A 24,109-nucleotide genomic window follows, 5' to 3' on the forward strand; every position below is an offset into this window, starting at 1 on the left:
GAGAAATGCTAAAGGTAAAGTAAGGTCTGTCAGGCAACCTCTAAACAACCCTGAACATCCCTGGATATCAAGCACAGTTGTACAACTGTAGCCAATAAAATGTGTTAATCTTTTCTTTTTAAATTGCTTCTCTGTTACTATTAACCTGTCCAAATACCACAAACTGCAACTGCCAACGATTAAACCCCACGGGGCTCTTGTTGAGGCGTTTAAGAACCTTTACATTATCTAGGCTTTCATCTTGATACTTGGTCAACTGGGACTTAAATATTTAAACTTTTAAAAGGAAAAAAAAATACTATCATCATCCAAAGAGGTCATAATTAAAATTTTGTTCACTCATCAAGCAGTAATCTGTGTAGAACCATGCCAGAGGCTTTATAAAGTGATAAAAGCATGCAAGTATTTTTACTATGAATATCAAGTTCACACTCTTAGTTAAGCTACGATTTTATGCTAAACAAACTAAATTACAGGAAGAATGAAAAGATCTGCTGTCTTTCTTTTCCTAAAATCAGTTACAGTTTTCATATCAGGTGCAGGTTGAGCAGAAAACCATAAGAAGACATTCACAGAATGTTGGATTGTTGAAATAAGCTTTGGTACATTCAAAGTCGTTACATACCGTAGGCATACGGTATATAACGGTACACGGCGATAATACTACATGAGCTTTATAAAGTTAAGGTGTGAACCAGTTCTTATACTAGTCAAGGTGAGGATTTTTCCAATGGAAGAGAGAGACACGAATGGCTTTTTAAAACGTCTTCTAAAAAGTTTGTTTCTTCCGGTCCATGATTATTTCTGACTAAATCCTCATTTGTGCTTGCATTGGGAGACAGTGCACAGTGGATACGGTCAATTCAGGACTTTTTTAAAACTTAAACTTGATTTTTTAGTCCTTTATGAATTAAACATAAACAGACCTAATGTAAAAAAAATAATTTAGGTGATTACCATATAAATTGCCATTAATTTTGTGCATCAAAAGCGACATTACACTGAACTGGCTAAAAATCGACTGCCACTTAAAGCACGAAGTCAGTCATATAGCTACAGATGTTCTCTTTACGATGCTAACCTAACCTGAAACTTTTAATATCCAGATATGACATGTCTCCCAAGCCTTCCAGCCTCTGGGTGAAAAGAGCTACTTAGCATTCAACCTCGCAAAGGACGGTACTCAAGGAACATAAGCCAGCAGAATAAAAGATGACAAGATACTAGACTCAGAGATGATCTAAAGATGCAGACCTAAAGATATGCAAATAAAGATAAGAGGGAAACAGGAGGGACTGACACACAGACAAACTGAGAGAAGGCAAGAACATGCCACAAGGCACTGACAGACAAAGGAGGTTTCTTGGCTAAAAACACACGCACACAAGCAGAAGTGTGCACTGCAAAGACGAACAGCCTTCTCTAATGCTTGCCATACAGACCATACAGCCCTGGCCAGATGTGGATTACATCTGTAGTAACATTGCAGCCTTGGACCTCATTTGTTTGGTGATAGATGTGATATCGCAGGCCAAGAATGAGATTTTTCCCCATTCTTACACAACAATGAACTAAAACTATAACAAGGTTTCTCAAACTCTGATATACAAATCTATGCCACCATCTGTGAAACAAACCTGACACGAGGACCAATGAATGACCAAAGTAATCAAAAGCTTTTTAGAAAATCAGGATTAAAATGAAACTATGCTATTAGTGCAGAATATGACATTTTTTGCTGGCACTGGTAGGGTTTATAATGAATGTGGAAAGTGGAGACTTAAAATGAGGAAATGAATAAACATGTTACCTTACCAGTAGAGGAGCAATATTCTTTATTATACACAGTCCTCTAGTTTTAGTGCCCAAAAGCGAGTTGGACAATAATAATATTAAATTTTAAATAAAGTAAATAAAATGCATTCATAATACCCTGACTGCCTAAACTGTAGAAGCAAATGAGACACCAAATCTGTCTTCGGGTGTTGTCTTCCTGCTTTGAGTTTTATGTTTAGCAAGCACTCCACCAAGCTGGCATCAAGCGACTGACTTTTTTCGACACTTCAACTTCAACAATTCCTGGGTTGCTTTTGCAGAATGTTGTGGGTCACTATCCGACTGTACTGGGAAGCGCTGCTCAGTCAACTTGACTACATGTGAGCAGAAAGTATCTCTATACAGGTCTAGGACATCACCAACAAATGCTACTGACCCTGTGCGACTGGAAACAATGCATACTTCTCCATCACACTGTTTTACGGATGATGATATAAGCGTTTGGGTTTCAGATAGGAGCTGTTCCAAACTTACTCCAGTCTTGAGCTTAGTTTCATCTGCTTTTTTCCTTAATCATGGAAGGAATCCCACAATCATTCACCAGTGCCGTCATTTATGTACATAAGGGCCTTTTTAAGTTACTGACCTTAAACATGTTCCTTTTTCCCCCCACAAAAGTTTCTGCTAACTCACTGATAGATGGCCTAAGGATGACCCATTGAACTTACACTAAAAGCTCCTTTGACCACATGTTCACGACAGCTTCCCAGTAATTTATCTCGACCCTCCCCAATTAAAGCTGAAATTCTGTACTTGAAGCCCATATTCATCGTCCAACAGAAACTTCAATATATTTTGGTGCACACCTAAAATAACAAAAATTGTGTCACCGTCCAAAAATATATGGACCTAATTGTGTGTTGTCAAAAAGAACAGTTATGCTATTGTCCTCATTCTGCTGACATAGTTGTCAGCTTATTTCTGTGGCGAAATTGGAGCTCCTGGAATCCGTACTAAGAGTCAGATACATAGACCGCTACCACGCAGATGTTGCAGCGTTGCAGTACATAACTCTCTCATGATTTGATTGGCAGGCCAAGCCAGACAGCGACACAGTGCTATAATTACTGATGGCGAGGCTGCACGCGCAAAACAAACACAAGTCGACACAGAAATCTACACTGAGCCGAGCTGCGCCATTCATCTCGACAGAGGCAACATCCTCAGAGTTGTGCTAACATCATTCAATCATTGAGGTAATTGATGTATTTTTTTGCAGCTACAAGCAAGCTCGGGGGAAGGAGCTTTTGTCAGTGAGCTTTTTTTCGTCTTCACGGTTGCTTTTTCCTCTCACCACCTGCCACATGTTGCTCCAGCAGACAATCGACTGCACAGACGAGCGGGAGGAAAGCGAACGGAGAAAAGTAAGAGAAATGTAGAGATGCGCTGAGAGAAACCAGCACGGAGAAACACAGATAGGGAAACGACTGACGCCAGAGGAACTCGGAGTAAGTAAGTGAGGGATGAGGAAGACGAGAGAAGGAGTAAATAATACACCTCCACTCAGAGAAAAACATGAGGGTGAATATGTGACAGACTCATGCTGGCAGCCATCCATCCACCACAGTGAGGCTGACACCATCATGCATGTTAAGCAATTAAGACCTACCTCTGGTAGAAGGGCCATAAATCATCAGCGGATATATAAAACACTCTACTTCATTATGCAATATTCATGTGGATTGACAACAGAGTCCACAGAATAGTCCAAGATAGAAAAATATTACATTTAACATGAATTTATATGAATTTATATCAGCCTAAGAAAACTCAGTTAATATCTAAGCAGAAGTTAATCTGTAGTAATAACCAACCATTTCTTTTAATCAGTTTTCTTCCACTGGAGGTAGTATCAATATCAGATACTACAATTTGGGAGTTATGTTACTGCAATGTGAAACAGCTTAACTCTGTTACTCTAAAAATAGCCCGAATACACCTGTAAGTGGTCTAATTAGTCCCAGCGACCCCTGCAATTAATTTAACTTCTCCAGGGCTACGGCAGGAATCACTCACTTCTCACTATAGTGACCTATATAGTGAATTCACCATTTTGCAGTACTAGCCTAATATAAAGAATTACTCACATGCTGTGCTCCAACTATTCCGCAATACCTCACAGAAAGGAGTGCACAGCTACCCTGGGGTCCTTACCCGAGCTTAAGATAAGATTGTTCCAGAGGAAAAATGACAGACTGATGAGAGGACAAACCACAGTGCACCATAGCATAAACTCTTACTAATTTGGGAACGTGCTGTCGGAATAATACGTGCTACTTTAAACAAGAATGCAAGCTGGAAATGGGAAAATAGGTTTCAGTCAACTTTTGCATTTTTTACTACTACTGTATGGTTCTCTATATAGAATTCCATGAATTGAGAGGAAGGAGTTGTGAATGAATGAAAGATGCTGGACACTACCTGGGTTTGCTTCTGCTGGATGAGAATAAAGACTGATGATGTATAAATCATAAGTTCTACAGAAATACCATAGCGTGCACAGCATACCGCACACATTTGCCACAACTTCCCACTAAATGTAGTACTCGCCAGTCCTCCTTTGAACGAGTAATTCAACCATTTGTCAGGAGTTAGATGACAAGATGTATTTTATAAAACATCTAGCCATATCTGGGAGGCAAATAGCTTAGCTTACAATGAGGGCTATAAATAAAGTCATTAGCACAGTGTAGCTTGGCCAGGCTAGTCTTTTTCCATTATATACCTTTCTATATGGCCAGACATGGAGACAGACAGCTGCATATTTGAAAAAAAAAAGACTTCTCATATATCTGTATATCTGTTTATGCTTAGCATAAAGACTGGAACCTGTAGAAATACTCAAAATACTGAAAAACTATACCTTATTACTTTATTATAATTAGATTATAATAAGCACATGTACATTTTACTGAAATCTATTTTGCAATAGAGGTTTACTTCATCCTAAACTGCAGTCAGTGTGGCCTTAGTTGCTTTGAGTCCCCCTCTCAGTATCTTTGGATTGTATTTGTTGGTATTATTTGGCTATGATACTCACTATACTAACATCAAGAGGACTTGACACCAGCTGTCACTGTTTGTATTTCAAGTATTTATCACGCAATTTGTCATCCAACTCAAGATCTGAGGAAAACATGCTTATAGAGACCGTTTCTCCCCCGTGGCACAACCCCACTGAGCCGCTGGCTTCATGATATTATGTGACCAGCGATGAGAGCTGACCCATTTGTATGTAACCGAGCATGCCACAGTAGGAGGAAGGGCCATTCTTCTGCCATCTGCTCCACACAGAGCCACAGTTGCCCACTGCTCCCATTGATTTCAACTGGCTAGAGGGGCAACTGCCGAGCCAGTCGAGACACAAGGAGCCACATTCAGATTGTGCCAGCTCTGACTCTCGGCTTGCTTACACAAGCTCACTTGTACAAATTAGAGAGCTAAAAAAGTAGGTAGATGACGGTTAAAAAAAACAAATAAAGGAATAATGAGGTGTTCAGAATGCATGATAATTGGCAATACATCTGTTTGTCATTTTGCTGAACTTTCTGCCATCATAAAAAAACAAAAACAAAACCCAACTGACTAATTAGAAATAGGTTAGACGGTTAAATGTAAATGTGTCATTATTTTGTGAAGCCAGCGCATTCGCTGTTGAGGGCAAGGATTTCGGTGGTGGCGCCTAATTAAATCTGGGTTTGTCTGCACACAGCCAATGAACCTTGATATGTTGATGCCATCTCATTAAATAACAGTGATGAATAGATAGATGGATAAATAGACGGCTGCTCGGATGGATGGAGGCAAAGAGTTTGGAAACACGCGAGTGTCCGATGTCACTGTCAAAACAACTATGACACATAGACACACTCTAGCAAACAGCTGGCTACTGACAGGATGTCAGCCTTCCCCGCATTGTATCTCTTTATTGGACACTTCATGCGCGACCGCCATGAGACTGCTAAGTTTGGAGCACCCACAGACAAACAACAGGAGGAAGAAAGTTGTGAGTCAGAGGCAGGCAGAGGGAGGCAGGACTGAGATGCTCTCCGCTGCCCCTGACAAAGACACGGCTGCAGGTGAAGAAGCACAATTGAAAGCGTATGCTCAGCCATCAGTGTGACTTTAAGTATAAGGAAGGTCTGAACTGACTGTGGGGCACAAGCAAAAGGAATAAAACCCATTTAACTTAGCGCGTACTGTTGAGCTTCTTTATGAATTCATTTATAAGTATGACAACATAAAGTGCGGCTGCCAGTGCCTTCCAGCACTCACACAATGTTGGCACAGGTAGGCTTTTCGCAGGGTATTTTCAGACTTCTTTTTTGGTACGCGATCTGTCTTTAAGGCTAAATATGCAACTAAGAGTAGGCGCATGGCACCCGTTCAGATGTGACTCAAGATGTAGAAACTAATTGGCCGACCATGACTAAAAAACAATTTTTAATATCACTTCTTGGAGCCGTACCTCGTTCTAAATCTGGATTGTTGAGTCTCACCCAAAGATAAGCAGGCCATCCCACAGTTCTCCCCCCTACCTCCCCTCCACCATCATTGTTAGCTTTCTTCCTGGCAGGAGTCTTCCTTTCTAATATGTTTTTATAGCCTCTTGCCTGCAGCTACGCAACATGTATATGTGTCCTGTACTTCACACACATCTTTTTACTGTATCCATGCTTATGTGTGCGCACCAACCTGACAAATATACTTTTACAGCCACCCCTGTTGCTGCGGTTGCGCGTGCACACGCACGTGTAGAACACTGTGTACTTGTGCTCGGCTAATACGCGTTTATTGGCTCTCCCAGGTAATCCTGCTGCTGAGACACGAGCGCAGCGGTCCTAAAGCGCCAAAGGGTTCCTCGCCAGCGCCGTCACTGATAATGCAACCGGTAATACACAGAGGAGCGTGTTGTTTAATGCCTTCCCTACCATTAACTAACTCTCAGGGCGAGCGCTTGTGTGTAAAAGCACGCATACGTGTGTCTGATTGTGTTTGTGTGCGAACGAGGGAAGCGTTTCCTCTGAGGGCCCTCTGGAAGACAGCAAACACTTCAAAGGATTCCTCCATGATACCGAGCATGATATCTGCCCGAAGACACGAGGTTTAAGCGCTGATCCGCCACTGTTTTCTTTACGATTAGCCAGGCGGCAAAGCAAAATGTCATTTAGTCTAAAACTGTTCTGGTGGATTTGCAGCACTGTTTGTCTTCTTAAATCTACAACAGAGGACTTGGCAAATGAACCCTGAGCCCCATGAATAAAACAACAGGGGAAGGGAAAGGTGGCGAGAGAAAAGCCTCGCTCGGTTTGAGCATTTGAGGAACAGCGTGGCGCAGACGGCAACGTGATTGGAGCCGACAGCGGCAGCCGGCAGTCACCTGCGCGGGAGAAAAAGCCCCCCGTCTGGCTTTCCTCAGAAGAGCTTTTAGCCTTCCATCAGTGACGGACTGTTTTGTCAGGTGTATTAACACGAACGGCCTGTGTGGCTTTTACCCCTCCGCAGTGGTGTCGGCAAGGACAAGTTGTTGCCATGTTGCATTCTGTTCTACTCTGACCGCTTTTCACTGCCGTGACCCAGAACACACGCGTGATCATTAGAGTTATTCATCACGCCTCCTGACACTTCATAACCCGGACTATTTGCAAAAGCTGTTTCCAACGCGTAGCCGGAGCTCCTGGAGGACCAGCAGTGCTTCTCTCCAGCTTTAACTCCACAAATTCTTCACATCACTGAATTAAGTTGACATTCTTAAACAAATTACAGCTGTCCTCTTAGAATGTAATCCATGATGTTATTTACTAAAAATACCAGCTGCTACCTGGGAAATCGTTCAGGTCAGCCTTTATGTGGTAATTACAAGTGGGACATGTGGGTGTCTTTTGCAGGAATCTGTAATCTCCCACTTGAAATAAACTGTCCGAAAACAGGTGGCAGATCCTCGACTGTTATTTTTGGCACCAAGTCATGCTTATTTTCATCACTGCGTGTTTGTTTATTTAATTTCTCTTTGACTAATTGCAGCAAATGCTCACAGTAGAAGCTGGAAGACATGAAAGTTTAGAATTTCCATCCAATATATCATCAGGTTACTTAAGGACGCTGTTATCAACAAGAAAGCTGCTAGCATTGACGCTACATAGTATCTTCAGAGTGTTTGTTCTCTGCACCGCTCTGCTCGGTTAACCTCTCAAACCATATACATACAGTGAAAAAGAGAGCAAAGGAGAAGAGATAAACTAGTGCTCTTCACTCACGGAGAAAAGAAACAAGTGTAAGGTTCTTCACAGGGACAGGTGTCTCCGAGAAAATGGTAGGAAAATCTTCAATTTAGCGGTCATTTGATGAGGAAAGCCAAAAATCTTCAGGGTGTTACAACTCTATGCAGACGTTAGAGTGCCATTAGTCCTGGGAGACTTTTGGCCCAGTGACATTTCAACCAGCCCAGTCAGTCATTCCTCACTAATGAATATGTTAGTGTCTGGTCTAGCCTGTGTAATTTTTCCCTCGTTTTATCACAAGGATGCAGGCGGACACAGCCGTGGCATCCGTTCAACACTCTGCAGGGACAGACAAACAAGCTCTGCCAACAAGATGGAGACTTTATGGATTTCCTACCTCTGTTAATACTCAAACGCTTGTGCCCACTGGCACTGTGTGTGAACCTGTGGGTACACGAAGAACTGCTGTAGCACGATATCCTAACTCGTGGGTATTGATAACAATTCAAAGAGCCCTCTTGACCCTCTGGTTCTAATCACCATCATGATCCACCCACGGACTACTGCTCACCTCCTCCATAACAGAGCGCTGGTGGCTGCGTCACCAGTGGGCTCATTAGCTGGTGGTGTCAGGGGAAGCCTATTTGATGGTGGAGGAAGGTTGGTGGACATTAATTAGTCCAACACTTGTCCATATGCATTATTCAGTTGTGTAGGAGGTATATTGGCCAAGCAAAGCCAGAAAGAAAAATGTGATTGCTTCACTCTTCGCCTCCATATGAAGTGATTTTCTGCTAATCACAAATATTTACATATTCATATCTGAAAGTTCCTTTGTTTTGTGGTAGATGCACAGAGCTCTACTTACTATATTAACAACAGCCGTTTGGTTTCAGGATCATTGGAGTAAATAAAACTTGTTTTGCCAGTTACACGATGAGCAGCACTAAAATAAAGGCGAGAGTTGGTGAAGAAACACATCCAAGATTTAATGGCTCATTAGAGGCAAATTTTGGCTGATAAAAATGTCTTGGATGACATCTTGATGTAATAAACTGCCCCGGCGAGGTTTGAGATGAAGCTCGGAGGCCGACTGCCAGCAGCAATAGAACGCTGGCACATTCAGGCTAAACCAAAATATTTAAAATATTCAAATATTCCAGCTCAACTAATCACAGAGTTACGATAAAGATTTGTTATCGAGCAAATATTAGTGACCAGAATCGCAACAAGAAGATGTTGCTTGTAGACCGTAGTTCTTTGAATGTCCTTGAGGCTTCTTTTCTAGCTACATACAGTTGATTTGAATCTCTTGGCAGCAGTTTTCATGTCTCTTTGTAGCTGCTTTGCATCAATGCTTCTCAAAAATGCCTGTCCACAAAGATAATGGATCAATCAAATCACAAATACCACCACTGTCAGGGTTTTTTTAAATGTTACTCGCTTGAAGAACAGCAATGTGTCACTAAGGAAATGCTTATACAGAAATACTGTGCTTTGAGTAATAATTACTGTGATATTACGAGAAAGTTTAAATTTCTTGTAAAAGTTCACTTACAGCATGGAAGAGATGGTTAAAAATAGGTTAAAAAATAGGTTTTTTATTCATAAGATGCACAAAAAGCACTCAGAGAGCAAACCTCCGCCGAGGCAGCTCCCTCTCAGGGCAGTATTTACTTTTAAGGGAACAGTATTATAATTTGTATATATTCGTTTTGTTTTCTTTGTGTCTTTGAGAGGTTTGTAGTACACTAAAAACAACTGCAGGCTTTAACTTGCCCTGTGGAAATTTACTTTAATATACTAGACACAATCCATCCATCCATCCATCTTCTTCCGCTTATCCGGGGCCGGGTCATGGAGGCAGCAGCCTAAGCAGAGAAGCCCAGACCTCCCTCTCCCCAGCCACCTCTTCTAGCTTGTCCGGGGACAACCCAGGCGTTCCCAGGCCAGCCGAGAGATATAATCTCTCTAGTAGGACTGGGCGATATGACCCAAAATTCATATCTCGATATCCTTTAGCTGGATGGCGATACATGATATATATCTCGATACTTTTTTTAAGGCCATAAAGTAAGAACAAAGCGTTCTTAGTCAAAGCTGTGTCCCAGATCTCACACAGGCAGTTTAACATACAGCATAGATGTACATGAAAAAATTACTCAGAAATAAATTATCAGCATTTATTAAATAATAATGCTCCATAAATAAAATAAAACAATGATGTTTTTGTGCATAACAAAAAGCTCACAACTGTGCAGTCAAAATGTAAACTAAAAGACGCTGAGCATAATAACAAAGACAGACAGATTTCACAGCTGCTCTGTTCCCAACTTCTACTGCGTGACTGACAGCCTTGAGTTTGAAATCCGCTTCGTAACCATGTCTCTGAACAGGTGCCATTTGTGGTCCTTATACACACACAATACGGTAATATTACGTTGAAGCACAGTACGTATCACTCCGCGAGGCTCCTGACTACGGTAGCCATAATGCTCCAACAATCCATCAAGCAGTGCGGCGTCGTAGCTTACCAAAGTCGTACTAAAACATTTTTTGACAGATTGCTGAGCGACGTGTACCACATAAAATTAGTTCGCGGTCAATAAGCACAACCAGAATTCATACATAAGGTGCACTGCGCACTGTCGAGAAGATATTTTTGAGAAAATGAAAGGATTTTAGGCCGTGCAGCCCCCGCGCGTGGGGCTGCATTGCATCAACGCGTTAGCACGGTTAGCTCGTTAACGGAGATTTGCCATGTTATTGCAGTTATGACGTTAACGCCATTTTAACGAGATTAACGCTACCAGCACTAAAATAGTAATCTCCAAACGTTTTTTTTTACCGACCAGCTCCTCTTTGATAGCTCCCGTGTCCATCTTGTCATTGCCTGCAGGTGAAGCGATGGGGGAGGGGGAGTTGTGTTCAGTGAAGGAGAGGCGAGGCAGAGTAACGTTGCATAGAGACAAAAGTGGACGAAAGAGAGGCAAACCTGCGGCTCCACAAGTATAACTATAACGTAACATAGACTATATCAATATAAACGATATTGACACATGTCATATCTCGTATAAAAATATAGCGATATATTTAAAAACTCGATATGTCGCCCAGTCCTACTCTCCAGCGTGTCCTGGGTCTGCTTGTATCCGTGATCTCGATTTTTTGGTCACTACCCACAGCTCGTGACCATAGGTGAGGGTAGCGACGAAGATCTACCGGTAAATTGAGAGCTTCGCTTTTACGCTCAGCTCTCTCTTCACCACGACGGACCGGTACAGCATCCGCATCACTGCAGCCGCAGCACCAATCCGTCTGTCCATCTCTGGCTCCCCTCTCCACTAGACACAATTTTGAGTACAATTATTTTTCACATATAGTACACGTGCAGCATTCATTTCACTGTTCAGCAATAAATATATCACATAAATAAACTCAAATTGGTATGTATTTAAATGGTTATAACCTGCTACTGTAACATACATAACAAAGTCATAATAAAATCATTTAACTATACTCAAAACATTTTCCATGCAAACGTGGTCTTGTCACACTTTAACCTTTAACTTTTAAATCTTTATACAGTGCTTTCTATATGTTGACAACACACACCACACTTATAACAATCATAGTCCCTATATTATAAAGCTTTTTGTTACATTTTAACCAATAAATCAATAAGTTGACCCTGAAGGTGGATATAAGCCAAATTGTAATTGATTGTTAATCAGCTGTACTCAGCGTTTCGAGCTATAGTGTTTACACACAGAATGACAAAACCAAATCCTTGTAGGTGGAGGTGATAATCATATAGAAGATTTCGCCTACGGTTAATGATGCATGTACACCACCCTTGTGGTAGCTACTTGTTTGACCATGCTTGCCCTCCAGGAGACATAAGCCCAAAGAGACTTTGAACTTAAACACAGCGTCAAACTCTGAACAAAGCCATCCAGTGAAGGTCAACATCAAAAGTAGTAGTCTTGACTAAAGCACATCCGAAAATGTAAGGCGGCGATAAAGATTTTCTTTTGGTAATTACAAATCCGACCAAATGAGTACAAGTCAGGAGAGAATTTTAATCTCAGTTTACCATTAGGCCCAGTTTGAGAGTTAGCTCAAATCCTACATTCGCCCTGTACCAGCCGTCTGCCAAACCAGAAATGTGGGGGACGTGAAAGGCAATCATCGCTACATTTTATTAACAACTCTATTTAAATGGCTTGGTGGCAGCGGCAATCTGCAGAGGGCACCTTCAGCAATCAACAGCATTTGAGCACAGCTGCCATGTGAGGTGCACTATGGGGAGCGGGGAAAGCCAAACAATACGATTAATCCCACAGGATAAGAGAAAAAGAAGAAATTCCACAGACAATCACAGTCCTGCAACCTATTTGCTATGCACAGGTCCGTTTGAATAAGTGCTTCATTTAATAATAATTGATTGAGGTGAATTCTAAGCGGTGGATGTGAGGTAGTGCACTGGTGACACACTCCCTTTTCCTGTCTTTTTCCCTTCTGCCCGCTTTTTCCTCCTCTCTCCAGAATTGTATTTTGTGCTTGAGTGAATTAGGTGATCATTTTTTATCTTACATGCCGTGCTGGCTTCTGGAGTTTCTAGCTTCAAGGAAATTGGAGGGGAAGAAGAAGTCGAACATTTATCGCATGCCGAGGTTAATCTCCTGAAATGGTGGGATTTGGTCAGAGAGGAAGTAGAAAATCCACGCTTGCACTTGCGAGCTGCATTACAGTCACATTTCCAGTGTTATTTTTTTCCCTCACTCTCCCTGCCTCGCTCTCAGCCTCACTCCTCCCCGCCTTCCTCGAGGTGGAAGTAAAATCCTTGGAGCTGAACAGCGGTGACAAGACGAAGTAGCAACACATAAATTAAGGCAGTGACTGGACTCATCACTCACTGTCTGGCGCGCTAATAATAATGCGCACTGTGTGATCATCTCTCGTTGCTGTTGTTAATGCCTCGAATGGGAGCACGCACCTGCACTCTTGTATTTTGTCTAGCCGCACGTCAGATGTTTACTACAACATGACTGCAGACGGCTAACGATTTCAACAGGAGCGCTGCCAATTGCTTAACTGCGGGCGAGAGAAGAAAAACTTAGCAACAAAAGAATGAATGCAGGTGTCTTTTCCATAGCGCTGATGATGATGAGTGCTAGAAAAACTAACTGTAATCAGCGCTGAGTGGGGATTTCTCTACTTCTTAAACAATGGTGCACCCAAGTCCAACTCAGGTCACTTTATAACAAAACTGCAAGACTGTCTCTTAAACTGATAACATCCCATGATTAATGAAGTTCAAGACTTCTTTACCTTCAGTGAGAGTGTAGACAGGGACAACAAAGAGAGAGCATATTTCTCCCATTTTGGCTTCTCTCCTCATTGGCTCACTGTTAAGTCCAGAACAAATTTAAAGTCCTCATCTTATCTTAAGAACCTCATAGCACCATATCAAAGAGCACTTCACTCTCAGACTGCAGGCTTATTTGTGGTTTCTCTGATATTTAAAAGTAGAATGGGAGGCAGAGCCTTCAGCTTTCAGGCCCCTCTTCTGTGGAACCAGCTCCCAGTTTGGATTAGGGTTAAACTTTCCACTTTGATAAAGCTTATAGTTAGGGCTGGATCAGGTGACCCTGAATCCTCTCTTAGTTATGGTGCAATCCGGTCTTCAAGTCTGACGTCATTAGCTGTGACTGGGCCCAAACTACGCTGCAGGTCCCAAAGTCAAACGAACACTGTGGCATCACTGAGAGTTGAAAAGCTGTCTAAATTCTTTCATCTTTAATAAAATGATCAGTGTGGCTGCTCTACCAGGTGTAACAATTAAGTTTAACATCCAGGCATCCCCGAAAACCTAATTGATGAAATTTAACGGAGTTAGACGTTAGCAGGAAGTTAGCTCACTAGTTTCCATCTAAACATAATATACCATTTTCTAACTGCGAGATTTCTGAAACAAATTAAGACGTACAGCTCTGCTGTCACTTCCAACATAAATGAAGACAGAAAACTAAACAGCAGTGACGTTTGTAGGGTTACTGAAGTTGGAGTAGCTGGTATATAATGATGTGCTACGTGATCACCAGCAACACAGCTATGTTAGCATAATATAAACAGTGAAGCTGGAGGACCAACACTAAATTTTTCCCACAAGATAAAGGTTAATGTGAGGGTTCCTGAAGGTTAGGGACAAATGTAATCGCATGGCAGGATGCTGTAAACAAACCAAACTTCAGTCAGGAGAACAACTGAGATAATCCATCCACAATACGAGGTGAGTCATTAATATACTGCTGCATGGGCTGGGCTGTAGTTACATCGTAAGGTTTTAAAAACTGAGCTTTAAAATGAATATTGGTAATAAAAACGGAGAGAGGTCGACAGTGATCACTGTTTTTAGGGGCTGTTTGAGATTAAATAGAACAAGATACAAAGCATTAAAACATGTTAAAAACACAACAGCCTTATTAAACGTAGAGTAGTTTGGGCCCGGAAACAGGGTTCATCACGTCATCACTTAAAGACCGGATAGATCTAAGCTGCTGAAGCCTTCCCATGATGCACTGTTTTCACTCACCTCTTTTCACTCTCCTTGTGTTTATGCACCATTCTTACACAGGGTATATTTTGTTCTGTCTCTCTCCCCTCACAGTACCCCTCCCTGGACCTCGGATCGCCTGGAGGTTTCTTCTTGTTAAGAAGGGAGTTTTTCCCTCCCGTTGTCGCCAAAGTGCCTGCTCATAGTGCGTCATCTGATGATGGGGATTTTCTCTGCATTATTGTAGATACCTTACAATATCAAGTAAGTTGAGGCAACTGTTGTGATTTGGCGCTATAAAAATAAAATTGAATTGAAGTGCTCTCTCAGATAATTTGGAAGTTATACATAAGAGCTTTGAAATCGGAAGTGTGTCTGTATTACAGCTCTGCTATTTGAATAAAACTGTCTATCCTTACCTTCTCCTGCCTTTCTTCCTAACAGCTGAAGATGCTCTTAGGAGCTTCCTCTGGTTGCGTGAATAGTCCTTGCATTGATTGCTGGAGATCTGTCAGCATCATTTCGTGGTCTCCAAAGCTTTCGACTTATTTTCAGTATCAACAGAAAGCATTAGTCACCACAGTGTACCAGCCGCTTCCATCACTACTGTACAATACTTTTTAAAATATGAGAACTGAGAAGGCTTCTGCTGTGAACACATGACTACACGGCTGCCACCGAAGAGCCCAGAAGTCAGAGATTAAGTGGATCCGGGTAGGAGATTTATACCTGCACTTTATGGCATTTGCAAATGACTGCCTCCGTAGTGGCAGAGTAATTCCACCCTGTCATATTTGTCTTTAGAAATTGTAACAAATTACTGTGAGTTTGCAGCAGAAGAAACTCTTCTCAACAATTTTTTTCTTGCTTCCTTCTCTTCTTTTTGCCCACCCCTCCAGGCCGCAGAGATAAGTCGCTGATGGCAAGATTGCGGGCCCATCCATTTCCAGTGTGTGGCAGGTGACAGGGAGACATGTTTCATTCCGCCTCATGCCGCGTGACGCCCCCACCACCCCCCTCTGTCTATTCTCTCGCCTCTGTTCTCCTCCCCTTTCTGAACTCCCCCAGCTTTCACTCCTCCATCACTTTTCCCCTTCTCCTGTCCTGCCTGCCCTCCCTCTCTTTTTGACTTTCTCCCCCTACCTTCTAGAGGGGTGCCTGTCAGCATAACTCAGTCCGTCACCTCGAGGGACAAGATAGGGGTAATTGGGGTAGAAGTGTCTGTGTGCGAGCGTGTCTGTGTTTATGTGTGTGTGAGACGGTGCTTTCACGGCAGACATAACTGCTGTTCTCTTTTCCACTACCTCCTAATGAGGTGTGACTTGTGTCTTGCGGAGAGTTGGACAGACGATTGTAACCCCCCCCCTTCCACACACACACACCTCTCGGTGACCCTCTTTTTTCCCCTCCTCTCTGCTTTTCCAGTCAATAAACGCAGGAGGTGCATCACTCACACACACAACGACTGACGCCTGACCGGAGCTCAGTGAGCAGGATGTCAACATGCTGTACATGACTGCAACAACCATGTGCTAAGGCTTCACTGGAACGTCACTGCAATTCTCAAACTTATGGAAAGAGAGATTTAAAGAGGACCCATATTCACCTCTGCATTTTCATTCCTGAACCAAGCTAGATGAACATGATTCACATTTCAAAATAAATCCTATGCATCTTATGCATTAAAAGCAGATTTTTAAGTTTCACAAGACTTTAAAGTTACAGTCGTAAAACTTTTACCGCTACATGACAGTAGAGTGCAGACTGTGGTCAACTGAGTTCTGTTTGTTTACCACTCCCAGTTCAAGTGCATGATTCTAACTACAGTGGCTGCTATAGGACAAACATGTTTTAGTCAGCCAAAAGAGATTTAAAAAAATAAGTTTGGAGTGCACAACTTAATGATTTCTTTTGATAAGTTCTTCTGTTTATGTTGTTGTTAGCTGCTGTTAGCCTCCTGTAGTTGTTGTCATACAAATATGTTTATGCATATTTTAATGTGTTAGAGGCCCAACTTTAGTTTCACCGTCTCCTGTGAGAAAACATAGATATGAACCTTCATATGTTGAGCATGAAGGTGCGGGCACAAATTTAAATGTCCCTCCACAGCACGCAAGCACCTGAGAGTTCTCCTCTCTGTTTTTGGTGTACGATGTATGTCACCGGTCTCTACTCATAGAATTTACACAAAATGCAGTTAAATGGAAGGAAGACATCCTTCCGGGCCAATGTATTCAAATATGGAGGGGGAATATGGCAGGTTCCACAAAGTGGCGCCTGCTCCGATCCATTTTTAATGGATTCATTCTGAGTTTATGAGAACTCATCAAATTGTTGGAAGATGTAATTACACACTAATGTGTATAATCAATGTATATATTTATGAGTACAATATACTTTAAGGATTTTTCCTTTTTTTAAATAACCTCAAAAAATTACTAACTGTACCTTTAAGACATCCAGTGGTTCATGACAGAAAGGCGATTTGATTCATCTCCCTGTAAACTTTCTTGTGATTGAGACGACCACATGAGAAATGTTCCTCTCGCTGACATCACAATAGGCCATGAAAAGAAAAAAACAGTCTAAAACTAGGCGCTTAGTTAGTTTGAAGCCTGATATTACTTAGAACTTGCATGAACTCTAGCCATTACATGCTTAACAAGAAGGAAAGGCACAACAGGCCAATTTTAAAATCTCTGTCATTTGCCACTGAATGTATTTTTGTTTTTTTTAGTATAAAGTATTAAATAATACACATGGCATTTAATTGATGAGTACTTCTTCTTTATCTGCGTCTTCATTGAGCATCTTGTCTTGCGGACATACTTCACCTCCACAGTCTTGGGACTGCAGTTGGCAACGGTTGCGCTTGCTCTTCTCTACAGCCCCAGTGAGCTCGGTGTAGCGACGCATGAACCACTTCTTCGCCTGCTGTAGGTTCTGGTTAGAGTGGTGCTCCAGGTCACGGCAGATCTCCAGAGCAGAAATAGATGTGTTGTTGCCAGCTACAGCCTAAGACAGTCAAGTTGGAGCCTGTCCAACCGTGGGGCATGAGCTTATCTGGAGAGGTAACTGAATAATATCAAAACACCCAGTCATCCAGCCAGGGCTAGATGGCAAGCAGAAACTTAACTTTTTAAAATAAGGGAGGTTTGCTCTCCAAATAAAGTCAATGTGTAAGAAACAGAGTTTTATCTCTTTTGTAGCAGCTGAAGTGGCTGTTGGTATATAAAGAAAGTACAAGTACAGCACCACAGCACAAAAATCTGGACCCACTCATAAGGATGAGTGTGTCTATGCACTCATCTTTACCAGATAACCCCTGGAGTGCTGATGACTGAGACCACATTTTTGGCTATTAACTTTGTTAAATTGTTGTATAATTAAACAAACCCACCCAAAATTAAGTTTAAAAAGCTAAATGTAGTTTTTAGTGAACAAAATAAAATGACAGCCCAAAAATTAAATCTTAATTTTCATTGACTGGGATGTTTTCAGTATCACCGCTCAGACTTTTTTTTTAAGCTTCAGTTCTAACACAGAGCATCACAGCACTGCAAACCTACTGACCAGCTACTGCTGGACGTACAGGTCAACACCAGAAGTGATAAATCTTAAATGATCTCTGCTCACTTCCTTATATTATCCAGTTTTAAAACTGCTCATGAGATGAAAAGACACTGAATGTCACACAATATAATCGATTACTAGACTCATTAGAGGGCACGTCATGTTATTTACATCATCTATGTGCATGCATGACGTGCTAATATCTTGCAATACTGATTTCTAGTTTAGCCTGGCCCTTTCATTCTTTTCTGGATTAATGGTACTATGTAAAAGTTTTAGGCAGTAAACAAAAAGTGAAGATACTTTGGAAATAATTCCAAATTTAATAACGAACTTCATAGAAAGTTCAATAAAAAATAATAAATGAATAGTTGTGTAGACACACTGGGTTCTCCAGAAACGCTAGGGCACGGGGAAGGTAGAAATGTGAAGCACTTGAGAGTAGTACTGTCAATTTAGGCAAGGCCTCACCGATACATTGGCATGGCTTTAAAAAAGTAACAAAGGCTACGTTCACACTGCAGGCGAAAGCGCATCAAATCCGACTTTTCTGACCCTGTGCGACCCATATCCGATCATGGTATGACAGTGTGAACGGCACAAATCCGATATTTTCAAATCCGATCTGGGTCACTTTCGTATGTGGTACTGAATCCGATACATATCCGATGTTTTAGAAAGCGACTGCTGTTTGAACGGTCATGTCGCATTAAATCCGTCTTTTATGTCACTGACACAGGACGACGCCAATTATCAGCGCCGGAGAAGCGCCCGAGAAGACATCGCGAATGCTTCCTGGCCATCCAGTGTAGATGTCAGTGAAACTGTTGGGAAGACAACGTGAACATTTTATTTGTACTGTATAATCTGCAGATTCTGACAGAAATCTGCAGCTATCCTTTGAAGCACCGCTCCTCTAAAACAGCAATAAGGATCATTATTAGGTTATTTACATTATTATGTAAATAACAGAATAACTTAAAGGAAAAATTGGGAAACGTAAAGTCCGAAGTCTTTATATTAAGGGCCATCAGTCAAACAATATTGTTTGCTCTGGGTCTAAACAGAGCGCGTTGTGTGTGACGTCTTCTTTTGCGCATGCGGGCCGCTTTGAGCGCTCACACTAGAGCGCGTTTGTTGTCGCATTTTATTTGTAGTGTGAACAAGCAGACAAAAAAATCGGATTTGATCAAAAAATCGGAATTGAGCATTAAGACCTGCAGTGTGAACGTAGCCAAAGAAACTACAGAAACACCCTTCATCCATGTTATGACTGCTGATTTTGCATAGTTTTCCCACCAGGGGGCACTGCAACTTCCCTGTTGGCACCATATCATTGGAATGTTACAAACAACAGTTATAATCCACGGCTGTGATGATAAAGCAAGATCATTTTTAAACAGCATTGTCATATTAACTTAATGAAGACTGATAAATGTATACACATAATAAATGTTTGGTAAAAAATCAGCCAATATATCAACTTTTTAAATCACCAAATATCGATAACAGCCAACATCCTTTGGGTTGGGCCCTAGATTTAGGCTGTCTTAATGTCTTTTACCCTGATTATGATCAGATCTGAGTTCTCTTCTGGGCACAGACAAGTCACTTAAGACAGTTATTTATGAATCTGACTGTTTTCAGGTCTCTGATCTTACAACCCGCACCACAGTCTCAGCAATGAGCATTTATCCAGCGCTCTCCCCGTAGCTCAGCCTGTCAGGCCCGTTAACAAACCACTTGCTCGCTGCGACGGCTTGTACCTCAGCAGCAAGGCTGGCGGTCTCATCGCTCAACTACAAAAGTGCCTGTGTACAATATCTCCTCTCATTAAGTCAGCTGTAATGTTTCCCCCAGGCAGGAGTCACACGTAATGCGAAGCCTTCTCATTAGCGCCGTCACGTCACTTTCATTTAGGAGCTATCCGACAGCATTACGCGCCTCTTTAAGCGCTCGGGCCCTCCCGGCCTAGTTCAGCATGTCCAATGACTTATTCCTGCTTAGCGCTTCCCATTTCCTTAACTTTCACTCATTATGGGAGTACTATAAAAACATATTCCCTGCAGAGGCCTGCCAATTTAATCTTTTGTTAAACGTGTGAGGTAGAGTTGTAATCTAATAGACCTCATTAGTCGGAAATAAGGCTTGATGAAGACAAGGGGATTTACGAGAGGCCTGCTAACCGGCCCGCTTTGGCCCCGAAAGAAATTACTAATCAATGACCAACTCACAACTAATTGCTCAAATAGCTTGGGCCGACATTTCCGAGAAGGATTATGGGAATACAGTTGTCATTTTGTTCCTTTCAACTCAAAAACAAAGAAACTGCCTACTGTGCACTGGAAACTAAGTGTTACAGTTTGTCTTTGCCGAGGAGGTTTACAGTAATCGAACACAACAGTAGTTTAAGCAAATTAGTTTGAATTGCCTTTAGAAAGCTGTAAAATGAATTAAAACAATTTAACTATTGAGCTAAAGCGATTAGAAGAGGAATATTGCACCATCAGAAGCCGAAGATACCCCCAGGCATGAATAGTAATATGAGCCTTTGCTGCAGTGCGCTTGGTTCTATTCAATCTGACGTTTAGCTGCTCATTCAGACAGATGCTGGTCTCTTTGCATACTTCAAATGAAACGCTCGAAAAAAACGACTTCAAGGAAGTCGCCGCCGGTTCTGACGATTTGTTGGGGAGGAAGGCAGAGAGAAACCAGAGGAACAGAGAAGAGGCCCTTAGCGGGCAGTTGGAAGCTTTCATCCAAAACAGAGACGGAAATTTCTGATGAAAATGGTCACCTGGGCGGCAACAGTGGGCCTGTTATTGATTCAGTCATTGAGACAAAGCAAGAGAGGACTTCCTGGAGGTGATCATTACAGCGGCACGCATGTCAGCGGGCCCATTAGGGAGCACAGCTGCCCCTGGACCTCAGGAAGTAGAGGGACAATCCTCAGGGGAGGAAACAGTGCAACGCTGGAGACGTCCACAAATAAATCACTGACCACTCACGAAGCTGAGCAGCTTTACAGAGCAGGTGCAATCAAGTCTAGTAGTCAGTATTAACATTTTATGCACAGATATGTGATTGTGGTCTCATTGCGTGTGGGTAATTTTATAGCCCCCAACCTGGTAATAATACTGACACGATCACTTACCTTTTCAGATCTTTGTATTTAAGAGTGAATCTCTAAAAAACTGCTCATCCCTCTGCTTTTCTGACTCTTTGTATTAAAGTGTAGCAAGACAGAAAGTATTTTAGTTAGTTACCATGACGTCCACATATGTTACGTATGTTTTGGTTGCTGTTGAGAACCAGTATGAGGACAGGAAGTCAAAAACCTAATGGAGGATTGAAAGGCGACTGTTATGTTAGCTACAGTTACTGCTTCACCTAAGCCTGTATTTGTTTACATTTTTAAAAAGCTGACCCTATTGTTGAATCGTCTAGCAGCGTTCTACCTGCAGAGTATCCAAGGACGCATCTGTAAGCAACACTTTAAGAAAACTTTAAGAAAACTTGAAAATGTGGGGATTCTCAAACAAGTCGTGCAGAGTATTTCCCCCCCTTAGATTTCTGAGATGATTTATGGATGTTTGTACATTTCGTGTCTGTGTGCTCGGCATTTGCTGAGTTCTGACTCGTGAAGGCTAAAGGTTGTGAATACTTCAGAATAGTTTCACTTTGTTTGAACACATGAATGCGCGCGTGCAAAATCCACGCGCCATGGGACCATTTGTAATATCTGGAGTACAAATAGCGAGTTACTGCTGAGAATTCTTGTGAGCTCTTTTTAAACGCATTATTTGCAGGTCTCTTAACATCACCTTTGACTGACAACAAGCCAGCAGGCTGAGTGATACTGCTGACGATACTAAACCTACCGGCTTGCTTGCCAAGCTGGGCACTTTTTCAGCTACCTCACTCCTTCCCCTCAATCCCTGCCATCCTATACCTCATTTAATCCCCACCATCTCTCCCTCTTCCCCTTCTGCTTCTCTCTCCAAAGCAGGAGAAAATTAAACAAGCCCCCGCCCCCCCACACACACCATGATGGTGGAAACAAATGCTTCTGGCAGGCCTCTATTAGCCAGGCTGCTTATTTGTTAACTGACTGGATTAATGTGCTGTACTTGGTATGGGAGGCCACCTGCACAGGCACTGAAGGATATTCACAGGCTCACCGGTCCGCTCACTAATCTGCCTCTAAGGATGATTGCAGGTTTCTGTGGCATGATAAGGCAAGCTAACTCCTTCCCTCTCTCTCTGTCTGTCTCTCTCTCTCTAGGAACATTAGCGAATGGTTAATTTCATCACTCGAGGGACTCTTGACCCCAGAGGTGCTTTGACTCCTCTGGTCTGGCAGGCTGGCCAGAATGCTAATGGAGCAAACTTTCCCCTACACCACACCAAGTACAAAACACCGAAAAGGGAATACGGATAGGTAAGAGTGCGTTGTTTACTCTGGAGCAGTGTTTTACTAATGCTTTATAGTACAGGTTCTCATAGGTCCATTAAATAGAAGTTGTATTTAGCCAAACTCTCCATTTGGGTTTGTTCAGTCATTCATATTCTGGATTCAGCTTAATTGTCCTTCAGTGATTTCTAACAGCCCCAACAAAGTGAACACTGAGGGAGACAACAGAATCGCTGATTAGACCATTTTTCAAACAAAGAGGTAACACAGCGAACACAACTACATGTTGATTTGGTAATTTGTAATATTAGATTTTATATTTTAGATCACCAAATAGCAGAATTGGTCTAAAAAATCTTATATTGGTCAGGCTCTAGCATTTACATGTGAAATAAATAATTATTTGTACCTGCTTTTGGAAATAAAAAATATTATTTCAGAAAGTCCTAGAATTCTCCTAATGTATTGTGATTGGCTAGTTGAGAATATAGGGCAAAAATAACTCCAATGATGACAACTAGGAGCTAGTGGTCGACGGTGAGTGTTGCTAGAAATTCTCTCCTGTTGTTTGTATGATGCACGAAATGAAAATGACAAACGCTGCATCATGGTGTGGTGCTGTGATGAAGCTAAAAAAAAAGGTATTTTATAACAATCAAAATGCAGTAAAAAGAAAAGAAAGAAACATAATGTCAAAAACATAATGAAGAAAAAAAGAAATGTTTACCCCATAAATGTTAGAGTTTTGTACCGTAGCTCTGCAGGGCCAAATCAAATCTGCACGAACTCACAACTGATAGAAGTCCGGAGTGTGGGCGTTCTCAGATAGTTAGAAATTCTTTGGTCTGTCATGTTGAACATTTATGCTTACTCACACAGATTCAGCACTGACTGACACCAATTCAGAGAAGCCGTCCGTATAGCTGCATTTGTTCAAACAAACAAAGAAGAGCCTAAACTTTGCAAAAAGCTATTTGCATTTATGATTCTGTCAACCTTCATATTTAACGCTTTCAATATGTTTACGCTTTTACATGAACAAGTCCAGTGACAACTGACTACAGCCTTTGAAATCCTGCACTCTTATTTAAAACAAACAAATAGAAAAGAAAAGTCACATGGATAACTGTGGAATTTATTGCTAAGAAAAATGGTCCTTCTAGCATTATTCCTGATGATTCTTAAGCTGGAATCCCCTCTAAACTCCAGCCCCTTCCCATCCCATGAACCCCTGTGCTTGAACAACACTAAATTCAGGAAAGTGAACATTGGAAAAGAACTCCTACAAGACAGGGCCACAATATTAGCTAATAATTAAGCCTTTCTTAATTTGCCCATAACGCATTTGAAATGAATTCATGCACCATAAGCAAATAACACAGAGTGAGCCTACATTTATTGCAATCATCTCCTCTGAATAAGATTATCTTTGCTTCAGAAAACACCAACAAGACTGGCGCTCTTTGCGAAACTCACATGTACGGGCTTTCATGACTCACTACTGTA

At 41.8% G+C, this 24,109-nt stretch overlaps 1 protein-coding gene and 1 long non-coding RNA gene across 4 annotated transcripts in view; one reads left to right on the top strand and one right to left on the bottom strand.

Annotated features, from left to right (window-relative positions):
- Positions 1–24,109, bottom strand: part of adarb2 (adenosine deaminase RNA specific B2 (inactive)) — a 208,366-nt gene that overhangs the window by 118,846 nt on the left and 65,411 nt on the right. The window lies entirely within an intron of this gene.
- On the top strand, positions 14,238–15,801 carry LOC109203646 (uncharacterized). The gene is made up of 3 exons (XR_002063413.2): positions 14,238–14,880; positions 15,061–15,330; positions 15,516–15,801. It is a non-coding gene; the product is annotated as an uncharacterized LOC109203646 (long non-coding RNA).

The sequence above is a fragment of the Oreochromis niloticus genome, linkage group LG9, assembly GCF_001858045.2.
Source record: "Oreochromis niloticus isolate F11D_XX linkage group LG9, O_niloticus_UMD_NMBU, whole genome shotgun sequence".
Classification (NCBI taxonomy): Eukaryota; Metazoa; Chordata; class Actinopteri; order Cichliformes; family Cichlidae; genus Oreochromis; species Oreochromis niloticus.